The sequence below is a fragment of the Phymastichus coffea genome, unplaced genomic scaffold, assembly GCF_024137745.1.
Source record: "Phymastichus coffea isolate CEN01 unplaced genomic scaffold, Cenicafe_Pcof_1.1 PCOF00029, whole genome shotgun sequence".
NCBI classification, from domain to species: domain Eukaryota; kingdom Metazoa; phylum Arthropoda; class Insecta; order Hymenoptera; family Eulophidae; genus Phymastichus; species Phymastichus coffea.
In genome coordinates this window covers 1,530,331-1,535,719 of record NW_026706840.1, presented here as the reverse complement: position 1 = coordinate 1,535,719, position 5,389 = coordinate 1,530,331, and the positions used below count along the sequence as shown (strand labels likewise).

Below are 5,389 nucleotides of genomic sequence, written 5' to 3'. Positions count from 1 at the left end.
ATTGTAATTTTGCGATAAGATCCTAATTACCAAGGAATGAGGGGCCCCTAATTGCTATGTCTAGGCGAGGAGATGTTACAGCCAGACGTAATAATATATTCAAATATTGTCGCGTTGGTAAAGGTTGGATCTTAGGCAGGAGTTAAGCAGAGGTTGGTTAAAGGGATAGCGCCTTTATTATACGTAGGGCGTTTTAAGTAGATAACATAGTTTCTTACCTTATTAGGATTGGATTTCAGAAGAGGTTTTTTACGAACAGTCTCAGGTGTTTGCGCTTGATTTAAGATTTATTGTTTAAAGATAAAATTATAATACTTAACAGAGTATAATCCCGGTTCTAAGTATCCGGATAGTTAGACTTAAAAAATAACTTTGCGAAACTACCAAACTGCTGAATCGTCAATTGTGTACTGCATACTGTATACTATATACTGAGTGATGCGAATTCCAATCCAGCCTTTTTATACCGTAGGTTGATATGCCCCTTCCTGTGTTTTCGCTAATTTAATATGCGGTGAGTAATATTCGCGGAAATATTATGGAGACGTGCTTAGACTAATCTATCACACTAGATAGATTTACAAATCTTCCCGGGAGGGTTGGTACAATAGAAAACTAAATTATCGATACCCGGTTTGTTACCATAACTTATAATTCGTCACGTACTTTTTCTTTCGTATCGACGTGACACAGAAGTAAACAAACCTAAAAGCTGAGATGGTTAAACAATTGAGAATCGAATTCAATATTAATTTCATGAACTTATTTTTGAGAATTATTTTTGAAGAAACCATTGGATTGAACGAACTGAAACTGATTCATCGTAATTCTATCGGTAAAAACTATCGTACAACATTTTTGTTTATGGAGTTAAAGCATTATTCGTCACCAAACCATGGAGCAAAGCTGTTCACCAACAACATTGGTTGGTATATCTATATAGGGGTAGGGGGTCCTGAAAAAGTTATTTTCAATCGCATCGGCAATCCTAGTATAAGTATACTCAGTTTTCGAGTAGTGACAAGACATTGCACACAATACAGAATGACAAATAATAGGATGACAGTGTTAAAAAATAAGTATGTACATTTACTGGTTCTAGCATTAAATGATCACAATATTTCTTCAGTAATGATTGTGTTGGTAAAAGTAATAAATGAATTTAATAAGTAATCTATCAAAAATGTATAAAAAATTCCTTCATATTCCTTTCATGTATTCAGCATAAGTTACAATATTTTACATTTGCTGTGATAATATGACTTTGAAAGAAAACTGAAAGTGTTGGAAACGTTTAATGTTACTATATAAAACGAAATATTCAAGATGAAATAAATATATGTATATTTTTTAATTTCAAGGCCTTAATTTAGAATTATCCGATTTTGTCTGCCAAAGAACAGCTTGATTCAGTGTTGTCTGGTCCAACATTGAGCTCTTTCAGTGTGCTACCTTCTACAATCATGTAATAACGTTTACTCCATTTTCTACCTGGTACAAAATCCACCGAAAGACCGAACCATGAAAATTATTAAAATTCTATGCTGCATAATTCATTAAGAATTGTAGCAATTTACAGCTGCATATAACAGTCGGCAAGTAGTTGCCAAATCCCAAGAAATACCAAATTAATTTCGAAATCGCCGGCTTCGGCGACGAAGTAGTATATGCCTTGACGTGATCCAATATGCTTGTCATCTTGCTTTTCTTACACCGAGGCTCATTCATTGTTGCTTTTGGATTTTCGTGGAATTGAGATGATGAAAACTGAATCCTTGGAGAGGAGAGAATATAGGACCGATTGTTGTGTATTTTTTTGGTTTAGCGAACACCTTGAATGGCACTCACACGCAGAGACGAAATGGAATGGTGCGCTCGCCAGTGCGCTCGCGTGATACAATGCATATTTATAATAAACAAAATAATGCAACCGCGAGTCTCTGTAAATTATAAAAATGCCAAGTTCAGTTCATCTCACACGAATTCACTCCCTTACAAACAAATTGAATTATGGATTTTTATAGGTGGATTTTTTATTTATGGATTTTTCAGTTTGGTATTCATTTTATGTAATCGAGATACTATTTTTGTTTAAAGTGACCTTTCACGTTCGCGTTTCATGTCAGTTCTAACTAATTAAGACTTTTTGTCGATATGCACGGCGAATGAAATTATCGAGCACGCTAGTCCTTGACCGTATTGTATATGTGATGTGAAGCGCCGTACTCGGACGTCGAAACTTCGAAGTCGTACGCTGTGAAGAAGTAAAGTTTCTTGTGCGTTCCTGTTTGTAACAACCTGTAAACAAATAGCATCGAGTAAGCGTTAACAAACGAGCAAGAAAGAATAAACCAAAGATCACAGGAAAACATTGTGCAGGAAGTGATACCTGAAGAAAAGAATTGTGTACTTTTTGAGAACGCTATTCATCATGTACTTTTCCGGCAGGTGTTTCAGTTTGTAAATAAAGTTGATCATTTACTCGCACATGGGCGAGCAGTTGATGCGGTAAACGAACCTCCTGTTCTCGAACCTCGCGTATTCCGTTTCCACCTTCTCGATGACCTGCTTGCTACCTTGACCTATTAGTTAGGCGGCACGCGACGCGTCACTTATCGATCACGCGTTGCGCGCCTGCCAATCCCTGCATGGGCCTAATACTCTCTCTCTCTCTCTCTCTCTCTCTCTCTCTCTTTCTCACACTCTCTCTCCGCGCTCTTCAACTTTTCTTGCGCTCAACTGCGCTGGCTCGTCCTTGGCGCTGAAACAAAAGGCCAAGTGTTAGACGCATACTTAAATGCGCCCAACGTTGGCCACCACGCCTAGCCGAGTGGGGGAGGGAGAAACGCGGACGAGAGACCGGCACACAGCCTGCTCTCGTCACACTCGTACCTGTTGAAGCAGATTAAGCGGATTGAGCGAATACACGTGACAGTGTGCCGCTACGATTCTTCATGACATAGAAAGTCACGCGCGAGTGCACAAAGACGGCACACTACTTTCCAAGTCAGAAGGTAGAAAAATTACTGGCTAGTAACGCCGTAGAAGGCACCGGCTTCGTCCTGGATTTTGGTATTGAGATCAGCCCAGAACTTGACGAGGAAGAAAGCTGCCTGGGGGCCCTATTCGTACAGCTCTTGAAGGCCGCCATTCTTCTCCAGAAACTTGTCTATTCTTTGCCTGACGTCGATCGCCTCGAGCAGCCGGTCGGTGTAACTTGCTGAGCCGTTTATAAGTACGAACAGATGTCTGTGATACTGCATCCAAAACGATCGATCGTTAGTTTCTTTTTGTTTGTTTATATTTTTTTCAGCTTTTACGAATAATCTAGAACTTAAAGTTTAATAGGTTTGAGGTTCGAGTGAAATACTGACATGGTCGTGATCTCTCGGTTGTTCCATAAATGCGGAGAACTTGACGAACTTGAGTTCATGCTTGGCGATGCCTCGTCCTTCCCAAGGCGATGGCGGCTGTGATTGTATCATTTCGCTGCTGAACACCGCCGTAGCTAGTTTACCCGTGTAGGTCGGCTGCGGGAAAGGCTCGCTGTCCTATGACGTGCCTGGCTGCAGATCCGGATACCAGAATTGCTGCACAAAAAGACCCGCATTTGTCAGTGTATATATATATATATATATATATATATATATATATATATATATGAATATGACCAACGCGAGTATTCAAGCGAGTCTTCGCCGCAAGCTTTTTCAAATTAGAAAAGAAGCCACATTTGCAGGCAGGGCATGAGTTGTGTACACAAAATTAACAACATTCGAAAAGAAACTGTGAGCGAACGATCAGTTATACAGTAGTCAATCGCAGAATTCGACATACGGATATTGGCATTTCGGATCAAATTAGGTTCAGCGATAATATACTTTTTTTTTCAATATTTAAAAAAATGGAAGTTCTTGCGAGCCTTACTCTCAAGTACGTATGTTCTCTTTCAGCATTTAAAACCTCTTTTCGTCTACGTTGGAATCCACCCTGTGCTCGAGAATCAACTTCTGATGATCTATGCGAATATATGCAAAGATTGAAATTATTTATCAATCCCATAAAAAAAAAAGTTGTAACATGATATATTAAACAATAAACTACCTTTGGAGCATATTGGAGTAAAATCATTTGGTACAGCAGAAGCAATGATTTGCTTTCCAGCAGAAAGTTGAGCAAGATCAATTTTATTTGCAGGAGTATCTTCAAATAAATCTATTACCGGGAGTCTGTTTCCAAACTGAAAAAATAATCAATACTTATCATTCTGCTTGAACTTTTATCTAATGTAGTTGAATCTGTGTTATTGCACTATTTCATATATAAAACGAGTCTATTTTCTTTGTAGAGGTTGTATTATATTGTATAAGCATAAGACTGTAAGTTTCTAAAGGATGTGCATCCAAAAATTATGTTGACATTGATACGAATAATAAACATTACTTAAAACATAATACTTACAGCAATGGCCATGTTTTGTAGAGTGATATGATTTCTTTGATGAACAAGTGAGTGCCATGCAACCAAATGGTAAATTAGTACGATGAGTGAATTGGCTGATTTGTCCTGATTACAACTGTTGTAGATGTATATAGGATGTTGGAGCCGCTATTCAACTGCAATAAAAATCAACAATGCGAATCAATCATCTGCTATGCAGCTATTTTCAACTTAATTCTCCATATGTATCCATACATTCAATATCAAGTTGTCGGCACAAGCATTAGAATAAGTAAATGCAAGGTTTAATGAGTTGCGCAATGACCACTGAAAATTACATAAAAATATAATTCATCCAGCAAGAGCTTGAAATTTTTTATGTTCAAGTGTCTTTAGTAACAGACAACATTAGAAATGTGTATCTAAATGTGTAACAAACCTACATCCGTACTGCTTATTGCATCTTCAGCAGCTGCTTGCGCATCTCTAGAGACAGCCTCCCGCTTTCCTCATCCTCCTTCAGCTTTCTGTCTGACACCTTGCTCCAGCTGATTTGCCCTCTTTCTGGTAACTCCTCTTGATCCACCTGCAGCTGGATCTCAAACTATCTCTCCGCATCTCGCTAGTAGCACTGAGCATCACTTAAGAAATGAATCATGCTACCAGTCAAAACCAAAATATAACATACAACTTGTAATTTGTTAGCATGTTCAATTCTATCATCACGGCACATTTCACTGATAAGAGAGAGAGAGAGAGAGAGAGAGAGAGAGAGAGAGAGAGAGAGAGAGAGAGAGAGAGAGAGAGAGGAGAGAGAGAGATAGTGTAATCCTTATGTGTAGCCAGAGCATGTAGCTGTCCACTTCAGTATTGCAGCGACACGACCCAGAAATATTAAATAAATCACAAAGCATCTCAATCAAGCAGGTGATTGTTAAAGTGTTTGTAA

General features: G+C 38.5%; 1 pseudogene; it reads right to left on the bottom strand.

Moving 5' to 3' along the window:
• Nucleotides 1-2,183: 2,183 nt before the first annotated feature.
• LOC131663018 (protein scalloped-like) lies at nt 2,184-4,473 on the bottom strand (annotated as a pseudogene).
• Between the last annotated feature and the right edge of the window lie 916 nt (nt 4,474-5,389).